Source organism: Phascolarctos cinereus, unplaced genomic scaffold (assembly GCF_003287225.1).
Source record: "Phascolarctos cinereus isolate Bilbo 61053 unplaced genomic scaffold, phaCin_HiC Scaffold_489;HRSCAF=1107, whole genome shotgun sequence".
Lineage (NCBI taxonomy): Eukaryota > Metazoa > Chordata > Mammalia > Diprotodontia > Phascolarctidae > Phascolarctos > Phascolarctos cinereus.
In genome coordinates, this window is record NW_027555834.1 from 17,554 (window position 1) to 27,643 (window position 10,090).

The 10,090-nt window shown below is 39.1% G+C and overlaps 1 long non-coding RNA gene across 1 annotated transcript; it reads right to left on the reverse strand.

Annotated features, from left to right (window-relative positions):
• Nucleotides 1-475: 475 nt before the first annotated feature.
• Nucleotides 476-8,670, reverse strand: LOC110204496 (uncharacterized). Its single transcript, XR_002323324.2, has 4 exons — nt 8,155-8,670; nt 6,155-6,396; nt 3,771-4,015; nt 476-747 (listed from the first exon to the last, which is right to left on the reverse strand). It is a non-coding gene; the product is annotated as an uncharacterized LOC110204496 (long non-coding RNA).
• Nucleotides 8,671-10,090: the final 1,420 nt, after the last annotated feature.

Here is a 10,090-nt window from a genome sequence, read left to right on the forward strand (position 1 = left end):
TGACCTTCCTTGTATTCTCTCTATTTTAATATGTAGAGATTGTGAAGCTTAATGAATGAGATACAATAACTAAAAGATATCTCTTTAGTTGAATTAGAAAAGTGGAATTGTAACTCAACATTGCTATGGCCCAACATAGGTTTAAAAGAATAGGATTCTCTCACAAGTTATTAACATTCCTTGTATTCTTTCTACTGTTATATTATCCATTTCAGGCCTTGAGTATCCACTGAGATGAACTAGATTTGGGTTCTTCCTGAACCAGTCTCCAAAGTGATTTGCTAGTCCTGGCCCAGTGATTTCTATTCCATGAATGCACCCTAGACATCGTGCTAGGAGGCCTCTCAGACAGGAACACAGCTTCAACTGGAATCTAGACTCTGAGCAGAGACCCAAGTCATTTTTTTTATCAATTTATTTTGACTTATCAACAATCACTTCAATATGCTTTTGAGTTTAAAATTTTTCTCCCCCTTCCTCCATACCACCCTCCCGAAGATGGCACACAATCTTATATAAGCTATACATATACATTCCTGTTAAACGTATTTTCACATTAGTGATGTTATAAGTAAGAATTAGAACCAGTAGGAGGAACCAACAGAAAGAGGAAACAAAACTCAACAGAAGAGGAAAAAAATAGCATACTGTACTTCAATCTGCATTCAAATTCCATTGTTCCTTCTTTGGATGTGGATAGCATTTTCCATCACAGGGCCTTTGGAGATGTCTTAGATCCTTGTATTGCTGGAAAGAGTTAAGTTTATCAATATTAGTCCTCGCACAACATGGCTGTTACTGTGTACAACTTTCTTTTGGTTCTGCTCATTTCACTCAGCATTTCACTCAGCGTACAAATCTTTCCAGATCTTTCTGAAATCAGCCTGTTCATCATTTCTTATAGCACAATAGTATTCGATTACATTCATATATTAGAACTTCTTCAGCCATTTCCCAGTTGATGGGCATCCTCAGTTTCCAATTCTTTGCCACCACAAAAAGAGCTGCTATAAATATTTTTGTACATGTGGGTCTTTTTCCCATTTGTATGATCTCTTTGGGATATAGCCCTAGAAGCGCTATTGCTGGGTCAAAGGGTATGCACATTTTTATAGCCCTCTGGTCATAGTTCCAAATTGCCCTGCAAAATGGTTGGATCATTTCACAACTACACCAACGATGCATTAGTGTTCCAATTTTCCCACATCTTCTCCAACATTTATCATTTCCTTGTTTTGTCATCTTGGCCAATGTGATAGGTATGATGTGGTACCTAAGAGTTGTTTTGATTTGCACTTCTCTAATCAATAGTGATTTAGAGCATTTTTTCATGTGACTGTAGATAGTTTTAATTTCTTCATCTGAGAACTGCCTGTTCATATCCATCAACTATTTTTTTTTAAATAACAAATAGTCCAAAAAGCCCATTGGGAGCTTATGTTCTTTATGTTATCCAGTAATAATTATGTTTATGATCTCATTTTGCAGATAATAAATTATAGCTTATGTTATGTTTCTTACAAAATGATTTCCTGTCAGCAACTTTGTAAGGAGATTACAGGGTAAGAAGTATAATTCCCATTCTCTAGTTAGGAAAGGCCTAGAGAACTGAAGTTATTTGCCTAATATTACACTTAAAAAGTGACATTGCTGGTATTGGAATCAAGACCATGTGCTACTATTAGAATCAAGACCAAGGCTTCAAGCTCAGTATTCTTTCCACATCCTCTACTGCCATTTTCCTTGGGGATCTTCAGAGGACAGAGGTGGTGATTTGAGGCAAATACTTTAAAATTTTCCTTTGTAGTGTAAAATGTTCATTACTGGTAATGAACCCAAGCATTTCCATTTTTTAAACATTCGTCCTCACTTCCACCTCTTTAGAATCTCTTGCGTGTTTCAAGACTCAGCTCCAAGACAGCCTTCCGCAGGAGGTCTTAAGCATTTTCCCCAGCTTCCAGTGCCTTCCCCTTAGAGACAAACTTCTGCCAGCTCTGTATGTATCATGTATGTGCTGAATTATTTGCATGTCCTCTCTCCCATTAGAAGGTAAGCGCCTTCTGGGCAGAGACTGTTTTTGCATCTATTTGGGTCCCCTAGTACTTGGGATTTCCTGGCACATAGTAAGTACTTAATAAATGCTTGTTGATTGGTTGAAAGATTGACGCAGATAGAAGAAACACTAGATTAAGGCTCAAAGACCTGGGTTCTAGTTCATGCTTAACCTGTATTATGTATCAGACTTTGAGTGAATCATTTAAACTCTTTGAGCCTCAAGTGTAAAATGGGGATAATAATATCTCCCTCCAAAAGTTGAAGTGAAGATCACACATAAGATAACATCTGTGAAAAGCCTTTGTGAAGAGCTCAATGGAAGTTAAAAAAAAAAAATCCTAGTTAAATGGACTCTTTACCCCTGCAAACCTAGACTCATTCTCTAGAGTGTTAGTGTCTATGGGCTCAGCCGGTATTTACATGACATTTTCCCATTTCCATTTTATTTGTCTTCAAGACTCTTAAACAGTTAGGTTGAAATGGATAAAGTGTAGGACTTGTATTGTGAGGAAGGTCTGAGTTCAAAGCCTGCTTCTTATACTTCCTAGCTGGGTAACCTTGGGTAAGTCTTTTAACCTCGTTAAATCTCAGTTTCCTCAACTATAAAATGAGGATAATACTAGTACCTACCTCCCAGGATAAAATGAGTTTGCATATGCAAAGTGCTTTGTAAACCTTAAAGTATTAAATAGTTTGAACTATTAGTGGCAGCACAGGGGATACAGCATCGGGCCTAGAGTCAGGAAGACTCTTCATCCTAAGTTCAAATCCAGCCTCAGACATCTACCAGCTATATGACCCCAGGCAAGTCACTTAACTCTATTTGTCTCAGTTTCCTCATCTGTCAAATGAGTTGAAGAAGGAAATGAGAAACAACTCTAATATCTCTGCCCCAAAATATGGTCATGAAGAGTTGAACGTGACTAAAAACAACTGAACAACAACAGCAAAAACTAAAATTATTGTTATTAATACATCCTTATGGAGGAAAGAGAAATGATTGTAATCAGAAAGTTAAAGCTGGAATTAACTTTAGAGATTACCTAGTACTAGGCCAGCCTCCTGATTTTTACAAAAGAGAAAACTGAGGCCTAGAGAAATGAAATGATTAGCCCAGGGTTCATACAGGTAGATAGTAAGTAGCAGAAGGTCTGAGTTCAAATCCTACCTCAGTTGCTGAGCCAGGGATTCGAGTCCAGGTCCTTTTACTGTAAATTCAGCATGCTATGAAGGTTTCTCCCCAACATCATAGCTGGGAAAACTGATGCCTGCAAATATAGGATACCTTTCCCATGGCTAAAGAAGGATCTTAGACAAAAGGACTAGAGTTGACCAGTGGACAGGCCAGGTCACTCAGTCCAACTCCTTCATTTTATGGGAAGAATCTGAGGCCCAGACAATTGTCACAAAGACAAGATTTTCATTCAGATCCTCCAATTCCAAATCCAGTCTTTTTCCCATCCTACCCTTTCTATATGTCAGGATGCCCTGGAAAAAAGCCAAGGGACTTCAACTATCTCATTCTGCTGGGTAAACCTTGGGCAAGTTATTTCACTTCTGAACCTCCATTTCCTAATTTGTCAAATTAGAATAATATCTGCCCTGCCTACCTCACAAGCTCATTGTGAGGCTCAAATTAGATCATCTGTAAGAAAGTGCTTTGAAAATAATAAAGCCATATAAGTACGTAAGTTATTATTGTTTTTTTATTATACCTTCAGTTCAAAGCTGTTGAAATGTCTTAAGCAGGAGAGCATGCAGTTGAGGAAATGGGGTGGGGAAAGGAGTGGTCACTTGGATTGAGACTGGAAACCTCAGCCATTTGTCTCCCACTTGTGAACTGTGACTTTGAGCTTCAGTTTCCTCATTGGTGTGGCTCTTGATAATAGGAGTTAGAGCTGGAACAGACCTTCACAGTTATTTACTCTGATCTCTTCCTTTCCCAAATGAGGAAACAGACCTTGAGAGGGGAAGGGACAGCACTTGGTTATTAAACACTTTTTATCACAGTTCAAAGAAGAGTCTTTCCTCCCTCCCCACCCCATAGTTATATGTGTTGTTTTGTTGTTGTTTAGTCATTTTCAGTTGTGTCCAACTCTTCATGACCCCATTTGGGGTTTTCCTTCACAAAGGTACTGAAGTAGTTTCTCATTGCCTTCTCTAGCTCATTTTACAGGTGAGGAAACTGAAGCAAACAGGGTGAAGTGACTTTTCCAGGGCCACACAGCTAGTAAGTGTCTGGGGCCAGATTTGAACTGAGGTCTTTCTTTCTACAGGCCTAGCACTATATCCACTGCACCACCCAGCTGCCGTAACACACACACACACACACACACACACACACACACACACACACATATTGTCCTAATATATAGTGATATATGTACTGCACAGTTATGTCTGTTCCAGGGCAATTCACATTTTGAGAAAATAAAGTGTGTATTTAATAAATAGTTGGCATTTATATAGTGCTTTGCAAATATGATCTGATTTTATCCTTATAACAACCCTGGAAGGTAGGTACTGAGGAAATTGAGGTAGTCAGAGGTTAAGTGACTTACCTGGGGTCACACAGCTAGCTGGTAAGTGTCTATGACTAGATTTGAAATCTTCCTGATTCCAGGCCCAGCACTCTGTTTATTGTGGCAGTATCTAGCTATCTATAGGTATGTAATGAAAAGCAGTGCAAACTGCAAGGCTAGGAGACCTGGCTTGCAGCAATAATTCTTTGCCACTTATTACGTGTGAGAGCTTGGATAAGTAGTACCGGAGCATCTCTGAACCTCATTATGGGATGGCTTTGGGGGAGTAAAGTGCTTGCTAAACCTTGGTAGGCTATATAGAATTTGAGTCATTATTATTTATGAAGTTTTACAAAAGGGAGTAGCCTTAGTCTGAGTCCTGCTTTGCAGTTCAGAAAATCATGGTCATTTCATGTGTGTGTGTTTTGTGTGTACACACATGTATATATGTATATGTATGTGCATATATACACATACATGTTTATATACATACATACACATGTGCATATATATGTGTGTGTGTGTGTGTATATATATACACACACACACATATATGTATATGTATATATAAAGATATATTTGTAACAGAGTAGAATCTCAATCACTATTATGCCTTGAAATGACCAGGCTGCCCTGCCTTCTGACATTAGCATTGGATCTAATAAGTGTCTGAGGCTGGATTTAAGTGTTAGAGATGGGATCTGCATCCACATGTGGCTCTAGAGCTACAAAGAAAAGCTAGGAGAATGATGGAAAGCAGTGTAAAATGCTAGGTTTGGGGAATCTTGTCTCTGGGGTGACAGGCTTAGAGGGGATTAAATAGGGTTAGCAAGCTCTTCTCCTGGGGAAGAAGTACAAGAGTCCTCCTCCAGGTGTGATGCTATGAGGCACAGGGTGCTAGGGAAAGGAAAAAGATTGGTTGGTTGGGTGTCAGTGAGTCATTGACCTCAGCTGAGTCAGGAGAACTCGTAGTCTCCTATTCCTGTCCTATTCTTATGGAGCAGCCAGGATGTGGCCAAGTCAAGCCCATTTGGGTCTTCTGTGCCTCTGTAGTAGCCTCTGTGGGATTGAGTCTCACTCTGGCTCCTCCTTAGGCTAAGGGGCTGGTAGGCTGGAGGCTGTGGGTGGGGATTTGCAGGTCCGAGCTCTGGTCACCTGAGACTTAGGGTGTAGTTAGAAGAGTGAAGGAGGAGATTGAACTGGTAGAGGGAGTAGACAGTAGAAGTGGGGCCTGGCCTGGGCAGTCAGTCAGCCTGAGTCCCTCCTGGAATGGCTGGGAGCCCTGCTTGTGCAAGGGCTGTCCTATCTGGCTCGCTGAGGCAAAGGCGCTGGGCTGGCTGGAGAGAGAATCCAAGTTAAGTGACAGCATGTGGGAACACAGCTGCAAGAAGAGGCTAATGCCCAGCCACATGGCCAGGATCTTCCTTTGGGCAGCCAGGTTCCCTATTGGCAAAATAGCGATGGAGGCAATGTGGCATTGGGTTGTATAATGGAGGCTGGGGGGCACGAGAAGGGTTTCTCTAGGGTATTCTCCAGGCTAAAACATTATTATTAGAAACACTGCTGTGTACGCTTACCCAGGTCTGAAACCTGGATCCACCTTCTCCTTGGGCTGGAAGAGCTGTGCTCACTTTCCTCATCTCTATAAAGTGAAGTATTGTCTTGGATAATTCCTAAGGTTCCAAGTTTTTGCAGATGAGGGAATGGAAATGAAGTGGCTTGACTACTTTTTCCTGAAGTCTTTGCTGGTTCCTGTTATCTATATCAATATCATGAATTCCATGAAGCCATTGTTGAATTAGGAAGAAGGCTGGGCATCCTGTATGTGTGAGAGCACATGTATTGACAAATGCACATCTTTTTATCCCCTATTCCCCATTCGAAATTCCTTCCCTTGTTTCAGCATCCATTGGGTATTATTATCTGAAGCACCTATTACTCCTCTCCCTCGTGAGCCTCCACCCCTAATTACATCTCCCATTCCCCACAATTCTGCCATTGGGCCCTTATTTGGGAACACCCCTTTTTATGTTAACCTCAGAACTGATTTTCAGCAGGTTAGTCTTTTCACCACCAAGAGTGTTTTTATAATTCCCTTTTGTCCAACTTCCACCTAGCCCCCAGACTGCATTCCTTAAGGTTTCTACTTGGCTTTTTGTGGAAATAATAATAAAAAAAACTATTTCTTTGACTCCACCCTCTGATGCAGAAGCAACATCCATATATCCTACAATCCCCCTTTTTCTTTTATTTTACTCTGTTACATCTGCATCTTTTAATTCATTATGTTTTGACCATAATTAGGGTTCACCTCAGTCTCTTCACAAGATATTATGCAATAGCCTACAACTGTCAATACCCCAGCTGTCTTCTGCCATTACCTTCCATTTGCCAACCCATGATTCTAACTATTCCTTTAATTAATTATCTATGCCAGAGTTCTCTTCCAGCTCCTCAGCTAAAGTGGTTAGACTTTGCGATGCCTTAGTAATGGTTCCATCTGGAGCTGTGCTATTGGTCAACATTTCATCAAGGGATTTATGCATTGACAAATCAAAAGGGGGCTGTCCCCTTAGTAAATACAGATACAGAGACCCCAAAGTAATGATAAATTGTCCATTTAAGGCTGCAGAAGTCTCTGTTCATACAGTTGTCTGGCATTCTGGACATCATACAGGGAAGTTTTCTGGTCTTGGTGCTGTTCAAGCAGTGTCCAGCAGACTGTCTTCTTGTAGAGATTCTCTTTCTTGGGTCTGTTCTCCTATAAGATTGATCTTAACACAATTTTTAAATTACCTTGCCAATAACCAGGGCAAATAATGAAAGTTAACTCAACCCTTATGTCTTCATTATTATAGGATCAAAAATTGGAACTTTGGCGAATTGTCATGTTTAAGAAACTCAAATTAGAAAAGTAACAGAAAAATTAGAACCTGGCCTTACACTCTGCATTAGTTCTAGTTTTATACCTTGCATTAATTCATTATTCATTCTTATTCATGTTCCCCCATCAGGAGGAGGAGATTCTATTAAGGAATTAATAACAGACTCCAATACATAGTAATCAGTTTTAAAACTGCACAAGTAATAAAACTGTACAAGTAATAAAACAATTCCAACTTCTGGTCATGTACAAATAAATAATCCATAATTAAAATAGATGCTTCTTTTAAGGCGTTTACAAGCTAGGCCACAAGCCACTCTTCTTTTAACATTAATTGTAACAAACTGAGACAACTTTAATATTAACTAAGTATTAACTAAGTAACAGAATAATATCTTCGTTCCACAAGCTGGCTTCCTAACTATCCCCATACCATTGTAAGAAATTAAAGGACTCTCCCTGACTTATACAGGAATGTACTAGTAATAGATGTCAAGACTGAATACTTAATTCTAAAATTCTAGGCCAAATAACTAAATCTTATACTTGCATCTTACTATAATAACCTCAGATGTTCCTGCATCAGTCTATTATTTAATAGATTTGATATTATGCTTACAAAACTTATGAATTTAAACATTTGCCATGAAAGAACAGGGACATAACTAAAGTAAAGGAACAATTCTTCCCTACCTTCATGTCAATTACAGGCAGAAGGTATTTAATAGCCAACTGCATTGAGCCAGGCTTAAAGTCTGCCAGGTGTCATAGTGGGGAAATTGAGTCAGGAGAATCCTCTCTCAGTCATGCAGAAAAGTCATTCTCCCAATCTTCTCATGAGAACACTCTCTTGCAGCTCCTAGATGCAGCTCACAAACCCCTCACAGGGTTTCTGGCATCATGGGTTAGTAGCTCAATCAGTTCCTTGTTGACAATACCTGGAGTTAGAGTCAGAATTCATTAACAGTCCCCAAGATCTTTGATAGCAAATTCCCTTCATCAGGGTTTCAGGTGTGAGTATAATATCACATTAATTAGGGAACATTTCCAAAGTGAACCCTAAGCAGTTTACATGTCTTCCTAGACATGTTCTAGCTCCTGATAACATCCTGAGTAAAATCAAATTTCCATTAAGACCATAAGTTGCTACTCTAACAGATTTGCCTCTCTTTTTCTCAAGCTTATTTATGCTTCTCTAACCAATCTTAATCTGAAAGAATGAGGCAGTTTCAGAGAAGTTCAAACATTAGTTCTAAACCCTTGCTAGGCCATGGAATGAATTCATATCAAAAAAGCAAGATCTCCCCCACTTACAATTCATTACAATAGTTGCTTTAGTATTAATCACTAGCCTTTGATCTCTGATGCTTTTCCCATTGAGTTGCTGCTTTTGACTCTTGTTTCTCAGAAAGCATCCATTAAGACCCGTCCAGGGACACAACAAACCTAGGAAACAAACTCAAAATTGACAGTAAGTTTGGACATAATTGTCATCAATATCAAATTATGATTTGCAACAAAACTAGCTTGCAAATTTAGTGGGCCCTCTTAAAAAAATCACACGAAAGACTTTCTTTGCATAAAAGTATTTTCCTTTCTTAAAAACAGCTTACAATTTCCTAATTACCACAAAATTGCTAGTTAACCTAAATTATCTAGTCAAAAATTCTCTAGTCTATAATGGGCCATTTACTCAGTAAGAATTCCACAATTCCACAACACAAGACTCCTGCACAGGGTTGATAACGATTACAAGATTTTACAAAGTCTCTTCTTTGCATAATTACCAGGTTTCCTTTCACACACACACACACACACACACACACACACACACACACACACACACACACACACACACACACACACACACACACACAAATACTTTTATAAGTGCTTAATTTAAACAAGAACTCCAGGAGGCAGCTAAGTGGCACAGAGGATACAGCACCGGCCCTGGAATCAGAAGGACTTAAGTTCAAACAGCCTTAGGCACATAACACTTCTTAGCCCTGTGACTCTGGGCAAGTCACTTAACCCCAATTGCCTCACTAAAAAAACAAACAAAACCAATAACTCCCAATAGCTTAGTTAACAATCTTAAATTTCATAAATGAGAACCAAATAATCCCAGCTAAAACTTCCCTTTAAATATAGACAAAACTTCTTGCTTCCCAAATTATAGTACTTAAAAAAAATATTGCAACACAGGGTCAGATAGAATAACCTAACAGCTTCCCAACCCATTCCTTTTTTTTTCTTTCTGTGATAGTATAATTCTTAATCTAGTCAACATTCTAGATTATAAGACAAATTGCTTTTGTAACAACATAGCTGATACAGTTGTTTACCAGATTACACCATATAAGAAAATTCAGAAATACAACCATACCATAAGCACCTATCATATATTTAAAACTTGAAACAGAACCAATTAATTACTGTCAGATGACGTTAATTTAGTTGGATTGACTAAATCAAATCTGGATTCATAATCATTAATGGCAATGATGGGGTATGGGCCCAAGCTTGGCCCCCCAAAACAAACCCTTTCTCCCTGAACCACTCCACCTGGTCTAGCAGTTTCCCCAGGCCATACTTTCCATCCCTGATCTTATTTAGACCCATTCAA